Raw genomic sequence first — 12,062 nt, 5'->3', positions numbered from 1 at the left:
GGCAGAGAGTGGCAGCAGAGAGGACACAGGAAAGAAAATGAAGATCGGGGTGCAGGATGAAATGGAGGAAAAAAAAATAGAAAACAAAACCACAAAAAAGGGATGCTAGATGGGCAGCACGAGAGAGGGATTAAAAAAGAACAGGGGCAGCGAACGGGACACAAGGATCCCGGGGGAAACAATGGCACGGGGAGCACCACAGAGCCACAGGGAACAGAACGGGAACACGAGTGAGGCACGGAGAAGGACAGACAAAAAGACGGAGTCCCAAACACACAGCAAGGACGCAGGGACACAGGGACAAAAAGGGAAACCAGGACCGGGAGACAGGAAGCGACCACGCCACGTGCTCGGGAGGGTAAAGACGGGCAAGGAGCGGCACGGGGACAGAAAAGGCACGGCCAGCAGGACAGAGGCTCACCAAGAGAGCGTGCAGTCAGGGAGCAGCACTGGGCAGCAGTCAGACTGGGCAGGGCTCCTCTAGGACAAAAATATTTACAGTTAGAAGCCATTCCCTCCCTGGCATCTCATTTGTATTTAACCTCCCCAAAACTGAATTCATATCACGAGCAATGGGCAGTCCTGGCTTCTGCCCGGCCAGGATTTGGACAGGGGACCTGGGCACAGCACCCACTTGTGAGTCAGTGGAACACATCCCAGGTGACACTTCAAGGGTTCTCCTTCTGGCACTGCATGTTTGCAGATCTGGGCTGGCACGTTCAACTCCCCTCATGGCCACATTCAAGAACAAGTGACCACATTTGGCAGAGAATTCCCAAGAAAACTCACGTGCCATCAGTGAGCAGAAAATCCTTTGGGGTTTAGTTCCATCTCTCACCTGTTCCCAGTGGAGGGAAGATGGGCTTTAGTCACACATCACAGCCGCAGCGATGGAGCGGGGCTTTTTTATTCTAAAATGTAATGAAAGGTAATAAAAATAAACCAGGTCTGATAGAAATGCCCTTTAAAGCCATTAAAGCTTTTTAAAGCCAACGAGACCATCCCCATGCCCGAGTTCAGTCTCCTATTCCTACTGGTTTTGGTATCAGCAAATCCATCAGGCTCTTTTCAGAAACAGTGATTCATATCAACTAAACCTCTGGCTCCTCTTTATTTGCACTTACAGCCCCTTGTAGGAAGCTCTGCAGCCCTTTTCCCCCCCATCCTGCATTGGAGAGAGGAGGGATATTAGTGACACACGTATGCACAAACAATCCTTCTGGCTCTTCAAAAAGTTCCAAACGCCTGTAATAAAATTGATATCAAGTAATATTGGGTCTCAGGCTGTTCAAGAAAAGGGAAAGTGGAGCTTTCATGTCCCACTGAGAGCTGTTGAATAAAATCTTCCCCATGAGCTTGCACACAGTAATAACATGTTTTGGACCAAAGCAAAGTAAGAATTTTTTGACCAAACAACTTAGGTCTGTGAGAGCACACTTTTTCCTTTTATGCTGATGGGAACAGAGCTCCTCTCTCTCATCTGAATGCTGCTGAATAAAACGTACACCTAGGAAGAATGCAGGTGGGGAGGGATGCAAGAGTCAACTTGTTCCAAAGTACATCTAGCAGCACATAGGATAGAAGCACACACTACTGAAACACTGTATCCAGAATCACAGGAACAGCGGGCTCGGAATTCTCAGCAGCTGCTCCCTTTGGCTACTTCAAGGGCTCTCCCAGCCAGGGAACCCAGCCGGGGCACCCGGCTGGAAGGGGCACCTTTGCAACAAAATGCCATGGAAGCTTGCTCCAAACCAGCGCTGCAGCTGCCGCCACACGCAGAGGACACCGGGCTGCTGCCAGCTGCAAGGGTGGGGAGCTGGAATTGTGCCTGGGAATTCTCCCGTGCCCGCTCTCCCACGCCGCCCCGTCCTTCCGCCCCTCTCACCTCTCCGGCAGAGAGAGCAGGTGCCTCCTCCTGCGGGCTGCTCCCGGCTGCGGGTAGGGCGATGGCTCCGGGAGCTGGGCGACCGTTCTTCCTTCGTCGATGCGTTCCCCGGGCGGGAGCGGACCCGGGCGGCGCGGAGACGTAGCGCGGCGGGACGGGAGTCGCTCGCCGCGACGGCGGCCGTGGAAGAACCCCGGCAGAGAGAGAGGGGCGGACTCGCCGCTGCCTGTCGGCGCCCGCCGGCGCTCCCGCGCGTCCGCGGCGCCGCTGAGCCCACAGCCCGTGTGGGCACGATGGGAAACGCCGCGCAAAATCGCGCCGGGGGGGGGGATCGGCGTCGGCGTCGCGGGCAGGCAATGCAGTAGACACCCCGTGAGGGGTCCTCTTTTTCCCCGCCCCTTTTTTGCCGCCCTATGTAGAAGGTCGGGCGAGTGACGGTTGAGTCGCCATCTTGGGAAGGTCGAGACGCAATTTCCGCCCTCCCCTGCCGCCATCTTTGATACTGGCAGAAGCCATTTCCGGTGCCTCCGCCATCTTTGTTTCGGGAGGCAAAAAAGAAGGCCCCCTACATTGGCGACTATTGAACTCGCCTGCCTGAATCCGGCCCCGAAACCGATCCCGCGTTCTCGGCGCGATTTTCCGTCGCCTTTTACGCGGCGCGGACGGGCGCGGACTGGTCAGCGGTGCTGGAAATGGCTCGTGGGACAGGCGGCGGGAGAGCGCGCGCTCGGCGTCGGGGGTCGGATTCAGGCAGGCGACTTCAACAGACACCATTATCTGGGGCTTTACAGTTACCACGACAACGGTGGCAACGCCACCGGAAGTGGCTTCTGCCAGGACCAAATTTGGCGCCAGGAAGGGCGGAAATTGCAGCGTGCCACTCCTAAGATGGCGACCTGGCCATCGCTCACCCGACCTTCTACATAGGACGGCAAAAAAAAAGGGCGGGAAAAGAAGGACATACACACACCCCCCCCCCCCACACACACACACCCCCCAGCGTATCTCTGCCGGGGCCCTATTGCGTCCGCCGTCCCGAGCGCCGCATCAGTTCCAGTGGAACGGCATCGTCACGTTGGGCCATCCGCCATCTTGAGAAGGTCACACGCCCCCACCGCCCTCCCGCAGCAGCGCCGAGGAGGAGCCCGTCGCCGGTTCGGGGCACGGCTGCAGTACCGCGCTGTGTCCACAAGGCGGCAGCACTGCCAGGGCTCCGGCTCCGGGCACGGCTGCAGTACCGATCTCTTCCCACAAGGCGGCAGCACTGCGGCCGAGCTCAGCCCGGGGCTGCGGCTCTTTGAGGACACGGGGGACACAGACAGAGAGACACACACACACAGACAGAGAGACACACACACACACAGACAGAGAGACACACACACACACAGACAGAGAGACAGACACACACAGACAGAGAGACAGACACACACACAGACAGAGAGACAGACACACACACAGACAGAGAGAGAGACACACACACACACACAGACAAGGGGCCAAAAAACATCGAGGTCCCTCCCTTTAAAAAATCCTACTAAACGAATGCCCCCAAAAAAACCCCGACCCAAACTAAAAAATCCCTGCCATGAACAAATTAAAAAAACCCCAAACCCATTAGATATAGATATATATATATATATATAAATATATGTTTGTTAATAATTAATTTATATTCATAATCAATACCTATTTTTGGATATTGAATTTAATGTATATTGGTATACACACACACACACACATTTATATATTCTATATCTTCACATTTTTATATCCTTTATGGAAAAGCCCGGCCTCTAACAAAACAGAAAATTAAAACCCCTTTATTTTAAAACTATATTTCAATTCATTTTTCTATTTATATTTGGCATACTTACGTGGAATTCATATATCCATATAGTCTACACATTATAAACCAGACACAGAGGACACGAGGCAGAAAGGGACAGTGGCAGCAGAGACGACACGGGAAGAAAATGAAGATCGGGGTGCAGGATGAAACAAACAAAAAAAAAAAAACAAAAAAAACAAACAAACAAAAAAAAAAAAAAAAAAACCAGAAAACAAAAACACGGCCAGCGGGACAGAGGCTCACCAAGAGAGGGTACAGTCAGGGAGCAGCACTGGGCAGCAGTCAGACTGGGCAGGGCTCCTTTTGGGCAAATATATTTACACGTAGGAGCCATTCCCTCCCTGGCATCTCATTTGTATTTAACCCCCACTGCAACCCCCCCAAAAAAACCTGAATTCCTATCACAAGGAATGTGCAGTCCTGGCTTCTCCCCGCCCAGGATTTGGACAGGGGACCTGGGCACAGCACACACACCTGCGAGTCAGGTGAATAAATCCCGGTTTACATTTCAAGGCTTCTCCTTCTGGCACTGCATGTTTGCAGATCTGGACGGGCACGTTCAACTCCCCTCATGGCCACATTCAAAAACAATTCACCAGATTTGGCAGAGAATTCCCAAAAAAACTCACGTGCCATCAGTGAGCAGAAAATCCTTTGGGGTTTAGTTCCATCTCTCACCTGTTCCCAGTGGAGGGAAGATGGGCTTTTGTCACACATCACAGCAGCAGTGATGGAGCGGGGCTTTTTTTCTTTTAATTAAATGAAGGGGTAACACATTCAAACCAGGTCTGATGGAAATACCTTTAACAATTTGCCTGGCACGCCAACATAAACATAAGGAATCATCAACCCCCAAAGAAAGCAGAGGCAGAAGTATCCAGCTCGAGGCCAGCAGGCACCTGTAACTTTGAACACCACAACACCACGCTCCCTGGAAACAAACTGGGGCTTCAGTAACCTCCCCCTCACTGCAGTTCACTCTCGGCTCTGCTCCCCACCAAGATTCACACGAGTGAACGACATGGAGTTATTCCCTTTTGACCTTTCTTAGACACCTGTTAACCCACAGACTGGTACGGCACGCAAGGTCTGATGGAAAAACAATCCAGAACAGTCACTAGGACTGTAAGTCGCTGAACACTTTTTCCTTTGACGCTGATGTGAAGAGAGTTCCTCTCTCTCTCTCTCTCTCTCTCATCCGAGTCCTGCTGAATAAAAAGTACACTTAGGAAGAATGCAGGTGGGGAGAGATGAAAGATTAAACATTTTTTTCCAAGTACCTCTGCGTCAACTAAGACCAGTTACAGACATCACACCTACCTGCTGCATGCTGCAGACAAACGATTGATTTTCCAAGGTGTACTTTGAAACCTACTGTATCCTGCTTTGGAATCTCTACCAAAACTCAGAGTAGCTGTTCTGGATCCGGGAATTTTGAGGTAACTGCAAAAAAAAAAAAAAAAAAAAAAAAAAAAGCAGACACAAGAGAAATGAAACTATTTTCCCTCTGGGAATGACATTTCTTTTATACTTTTTGTTCCACTTCAGTCCTTGAAAGGCAGCTTCTGGGCGAATATCATGCAGAGGCCCAGTGTAGGAATCGGACTGACTGACATGCCAAGCCAGACCAGTGTTTTGGGTGAGGAGTTGGCCCATGGCCCCAGACCTTGGAGGGCATCTGTTTAAGTTTAGAATAGCTCCTAAGAAGGTTGTCAAAGGTTTTAAAAATTCTTTATGGCAAAGCTTTAAGGTAAAGCTTTATAACCCTCATTTCCCATTGGTTGCCTCTATTCCCAGTTATGTCATCCCTTGTCTCCTCCCAGCTCTGGAAAGTTCTTGTATCCTTGTACCCCCCCCCCCCCCCCCCCCCCCACTGGTTTATGTTCACTGCACTGTTCCACCCATCCTACCTTATCGGCCCCTGCCCTGTATTACTCCTCCCTTACACCACTTTTCCCTTTACCCACTGGATTCTCACCCTGGACCCACCTCTCATCATCCCTTACAAATACCCTGGATTTTCCCTCAGCCTTGTCTTCGACCCTGAACTCATACAGTGTATGCTCTCGCTGCAGGGGACTGTCAGGCCTGAATGGCTGGGAGTTCGTCCTCTTCTCCCTGGGCAAGCAGAAATTGGCATTCATTACACCACAGAAATGCTTTCTGAAACCTTTCCCCTCCCCTGCCCTTGGCTGCTACATCTTCTCTCTCTGCCTTGGAACTGACAGCTGTATCCCTGATGTCATTTCCCCTGCCTGACTTCTGCGCAGCTCCAAGCTGGGACAAACTGGGATAACTTAGGGGGGACAGAGGGGAGACTTTTATTTAGCAGGATTTTTCTCCCACTTCTAATTACAGCCAAAACCTTCTCCAATCCCCCACTGAGAAGAGCACAAACTCACAGCCATTCCGGGCTGAGGGAAATGTGACACAGCATCAATAAATAAGTGACCTTTCCTGGGAGCAGCCATCACCCCAGTCCTCCAGCCTCGGCGAGCTGCTGCAGTCAATGGACCCAACTTCCAAGGCTTAACCTACATTTCTGTCAGCTCTCGTTCGAAAGCTCCCGGACAGTAAATCACACGACAGAATTTTAAAATGGCACCAAGAATAACACAGCCCAGGCCAAACCCAACCACCCCCATCGCTGCTCCACCCCGCTCTTGGCAGAAACAGTCGTATCCTTTAGAAATCCTCTCCTTTCCCTGCTACTCAGTCCTTCGCTGCCCATCCCCACAGAGGATTTACTCCACCTTTGGCTCCCCACAGCACCTCTCTCCCCAGCACAAATCCCACTTGGCACAGACACAGACGGAGCAGACCTAAGGCAATGGATCCAGCAGCAGCTGCGATTCCGAGCTCCCCGTTCCCCGCACAGCTCATCCATCCAAGCACTCCCGGCAATCTCACCTCAGCCCGGACTCTCTGTTCCTCAGAGGCAAACACGGCCTGATGGGGCACGGCTCTGGCACCCCATTTCCTCCGGCTCCTGCCGACCTGGAAAGCCACAGGGAAACGCAGTCTCCCGGAACCTCACGTCCCTGGATACCAGCAGAGCCGCAGTTTCACCCAGATCCCAGATTCCATAGACACTTCATCCCAGCGGGGAGGAAAAGGGGAACCCTGCGCGGTCAGGACCGGGAGCCCTCCAGTGCAGAGCCCTGGTGCTGAAGGCACCTTGGCTCTGGCTCCTCAAACACCACAGCTTTTGGCAAAGATGGGAGGAGTGGAACCGTTTCTCCGGTCCTGGAAGAGAAGAAGAGGAAAAGAAAATGAAGTCCCCCTGCAGAAGTCAAAGGATCCCAGCTCTCACACTTCTGCTCCGGACTGCTCGCTGTGGGGCTGCATCCCAGACAGGCGACGGCTGCAGTACCGCGCTGTGCCCACAAGGCGGCAGCACTGCCGCCGAGCTCAGCCCGGGGCTGCGGCGCTTTGGGGACGGACGGACAGACAGACAGACAGACAGACAAGGGATGGGGGGGGGGGATGATGAAACAACGAGATCCATCCCTTCCGGAAATCCCCCTAAATGAATGCACCAAAATAAACCCCAGCCGAAACTAAAGAATGCCTTCCTCTAATGAAATGAAAACAAACAAAACCCTTTAGATATATATATATTGAGATATATATATACATGTATCTATTTGCTATTATTTATTTTATATATCTATTCATAGTCTACACATATCTTTATATATTCAATTTAATTTATATTCTAATATGGTGCAAAATATAGACAAGACTTTGTTTTTACTTTTTATTATATATCTTTCTACTACTACTATTTATTTTATGTATATCTATATCTTGATATTTAACATATTTGTATGCTTTTATGTTTAATATCATTCATTAAAAAGCTGTGCTTCTAACCATATGGAAACCAACAAACCACTTTGTTTTATACTATATTCAAATATATTTTTCTACTTGCATTTTTCATATTTATATCTGTAATTTGTACATTTATATTACGTATATATTATACTATAAGAATAGATTCAATATTAATTGTATTAAATACTACATAAATACTACATAAATACTTTTCTGATTCTATATAGATTTATACTTACATATATTTATAGATGCATTTCTAATTTCATGTCTGTATTTTATTGTACATTTGTAGATTTATCTATGGCTTATACCATTTGTCCTTATTTTATTTGGATATTTATCTGTTGCTTATATTATTTCTTCAACACCCTGCCCCTAACCAATTAAAAACCAATAAAACATTTATTTTAAACCATAGTTAAATCTTTTTATATTTCTAGTTTCATCTTTTACAACTTATATTTAGACATTATGTATTTTGATAATATTTGCTTTATTTATATTATAGACTCTGTATTTTATAGAGATGTGTAACTTCTGTGTTTATATTTTATATTTATACAAATACTTTTAAAATTTCTTTTTCTATTGCATTCCGTATATTTTAGACTTATATAACCTATATAAAACCCCTGCCTCTAACCAAATAAAAACCAATCAAATACTTCTTTTCAACGAGATTTAGGTCTTTTTTTTATATTGCTATTTTTCATGTATTCTACGGCCACCCCTCCCTGGGAATGTCCTGGCACCCGTGGGTCCCTCTGGGGGAGGGCACCCAGCACGGCCCCCCCCCCCCCCCCCCATTCCCCACTCCCCTGCCCCTGCGCCGCAGCGTGGCTCCCTCTGCCGGGGACCTCGGGCTGCCCCGAAACACATCGGAGCCCCCCGAGTCTCCACCCCGTCCCCCCCTCAGCCTTCTTTCCTCACCCCCAAAATGAAGGCACAGAACCGCTCCAGCTGCCCTGGACGGCAGCACGGCCCTTGATGGGAACCCTTCCCACGGGTCCATGCCCCCAAAAAGGGACCCTGCTGGCACAAGGAAAAGGGCGGGGGGGCAGCCCCCAGGAGGGCTGAAGTTCCTCCCCGGCCCCGCAGACACAGAGGACACGAGGCAGAGAGTGGCAGCAGAGAGGACACAGGAAAGAAAATGAAGATCGGGGTGCAGGATGAAATGGAGGAAAAAAAAATAGAAAACAAAACCACAAAAAAGGGATGCTAGATGGGCAGCACGAGAGAGGGATTAAAAAAGAACAGGGGCAGCGAACGGGACACAAGGATCCCGGGGGAAACAATGGCACGGGGAGCACCACAGAGCCACAGGGAACAGAACGGGAACACGAGTGAGGCACGGAGAAGGACAGACAAAAAGACGGAGTCCCAAACACACAGCAAGGACGCAGGGACACAGGGACAAAAAGGGAAACCAGGACCGGGAGACAGGAAGCGACCACGCCACGTGCTCGGGAGGGTAAAGACGGGCAAGGAGCGGCACGGGGACAGAAAAGGCACGGCCAGCAGGACAGAGGCTCACCAAGAGAGCGTGCAGTCAGGGAGCAGCACTGGGCAGCAGTCAGACTGGGCAGGGCTCCTCTAGGACAAAAATATTTACAGTTAGAAGCCATTCCCTCCCTGGCATCTCATTTGTATTTAACCTCCCCAAAACTGAATTCATATCACGAGCAATGGGCAGTCCTGGCTTCTGCCCGGCCAGGATTTGGACAGGGGACCTGGGCACAGCACCCACTTGTGAGTCAGTGGAACACATCCCAGGTGACACTTCAAGGGTTCTCCTTCTGGCACTGCATGTTTGCAGATCTGGGCTGGCACGTTCAACTCCCCTCATGGCCACATTCAAGAACAAGTGACCACATTTGGCAGAGAATTCCCAAGAAAACTCACGTGCCATCAGTGAGCAGAAAATCCTTTGGGGTTTAGTTCCATCTCTCACCTGTTCCCAGTGGAGGGAAGATGGGCTTTAGTCACACATCACAGCCGCAGCGATGGAGCGGGGCTTTTTTATTCTAAAATGTAATGAAAGGTAATAAAAATAAACCAGGTCTGATAGAAATGCCCTTTAAAGCCATTAAAGCTTTTTAAAGCCAACGAGACCATCCCCATGCCCGAGTTCAGTCTCCTATTCCTACTGGTTTTGGTATCAGCAAATCCATCAGGCTCTTTTCAGAAACAGTGATTCATATCAACTAAACCTCTGGCTCCTCTTTATTTGCACTTACAGCCCCTTGTAGGAAGCTCTGCAGCCCTTTTCCCCCCCATCCTGCATTGGAGAGAGGAGGGATATTAGTGACACACGTATGCACAAACAATCCTTCTGGCTCTTCAAAAAGTTCCAAACGCCTGTAATAAAATTGATATCAAGTAATATTGGGTCTCAGGCTGTTCAAGAAAAGGGAAAGTGGAGCTTTCATGTCCCACTGAGAGCTGTTGAATAAAATCTTCCCCATGAGCTTGCACACAGTAATAACATGTTTTGGACCAAAGCAAAGTAAGAATTTTTTGACCAAACAACTTAGGTCTGTGAGAGCACACTTTTTCCTTTTATGCTGATGGGAACAGAGCTCCTCTCTCTCATCTGAATGCTGCTGAATAAAACGTACACCTAGGAAGAATGCAGGTGGGGAGGGATGCAAGAGTCAACTTGTTCCAAAGTACATCTAGCAGCACATAGGATAGAAGCACACACTACTGAAACACTGTATCCAGAATCACAGGAACAGCGGGCTCGGAATTCTCAGCAGCTGCTCCCTTTGGCTACTTCAAGGGCTCTCCCAGCCAGGGAACCCAGCCGGGGCACCCGGCTGGAAGGGGCACCTTTGCAACAAAATGCCATGGAAGCTTGCTCCAAACCAGCGCTGCAGCTGCCGCCACACGCAGAGGACACCGGGCTGCTGCCAGCTGCAAGGGTGGGGAGCTGGAATTGTGCCTGGGAATTCTCCCGTGCCCGCTCTCCCACGCCGCCCCGTCCTTCCGCCCCTCTCACCTCTCCGGCAGAGAGAGCAGGTGCCTCCTCCTGCGGGCTGCTCCCGGCTGCGGGTAGGGCGATGGCTCCGGGAGCTGGGCGACCGTTCTTCCTTCGTCGATGCGTTCCCCGGGCGGGAGCGGACCCGGGCGGCGCGGAGACGTAGCGCGGCGGGACGGGAGTCGCTCGCCGCGACGGCGGCCGTGGAAGAACCCCGGCAGAGAGAGAGGGGCGGACTCGCCGCTGCCTGTCGGCGCCCGCCGGCGCTCCCGCGCGTCCGCGGCGCCGCTGAGCCCACAGCCCGTGTGGGCACGATGGGAAACACCGCGCAAAATCGCGCCGGGGGGGGGGATCGGCGTCGGCGTCGCGGGCAGGCAATGCAGTAGACACCCCGTGAGGGGTCCTCTTTTTCCCCGCCCCTTTTTTGCCGCCCTATGTAGAAGGTCGGGCGAGTGACGGTTGAGTCGCCATCTTGGGAAGGTCGAGACGCAATTTCCGCCCTCCCCTGCCGCCATCTTTGATACTGGCAGAAGCCATTTCCGGTGCCTCCGCCATCTTTGTTTCGGGAGGCAAAAAAGAAGGCCCCCTACATTGGCGACTATTGAACTCGCCTGCCTGAATCCGGCCCCGAAACCGATCCCGCGTTCTCGGCGCGATTTTCCGTCGCCTTTTACGCGGCGCGGACGGGCGCGGACTGGTCAGCGGTGCTGGAAATGGCTCGTGGGACAGGCGGCGGGAGAGCGCGCGCTCGGCGTCGGGGGTCGGATTCAGGCAGGCGACTTCAACAGACACCATTATCTGGGGCTTTACAGTTACCACGACAACGGTGGCAACGCCACCGGAAGTGGCTTCTGCCAGGACCAAATTTGGCGCCAGGAAGGGCGGAAATTGCAGCGTGCCACTCCTAAGATGGCGACCTGGCCATCGCTCACCCGACCTTCTACATAGGACGGCAAAAAAAAAGGGCGGGAAAAGAAGGACATACACACACCCCCCCCCCACACACACACACACCCCCCAGCGTATCTCTGCCGGGGCCCTATTGCGTCCGCCGTCCCGAGCGTCGCATCAGTTCCAGTGGAACGGCATCGTCACGTTGGGCCATCCGCCATCTTGAGAAGGTCACACGCCCCCACCGCCCTCCCGCAGCAGCGCCGAGGAGGAGCCCGTCGCCGGTTCGGGGCACGGCTGCAGTACCGCGCTGTGTCCACAAGGCGGCAGCACTGCCAGGGCTCCGGCTCCGGGCACGGCTGCAGTACCGATCTCTTCCCACAAGGCGGCAGCACTGCGGCCGAGCTCAGCCCGGGGCTGCGGCTCTTTGAGGACACGGGGGACACAGACAGAGAGACACACACACACAGACAGAGAGACACACACACACACAGACAGAGAGACAGACACACACAGACAGAGAGACAGACACACACAGACAGAGAGACAGACACACACACACACACACACACACACACACAGACAAGGGGCCAAAAAACATCGAGGTCCCT

The sequence above is a fragment of the Cinclus cinclus genome, chromosome 18, assembly GCF_963662255.1.
Source record: "Cinclus cinclus chromosome 18, bCinCin1.1, whole genome shotgun sequence".
In the NCBI taxonomy this organism is placed as follows: domain Eukaryota; kingdom Metazoa; phylum Chordata; class Aves; order Passeriformes; family Cinclidae; genus Cinclus; species Cinclus cinclus.
Note: the sequence above shows the minus strand (reverse complement) of the source record.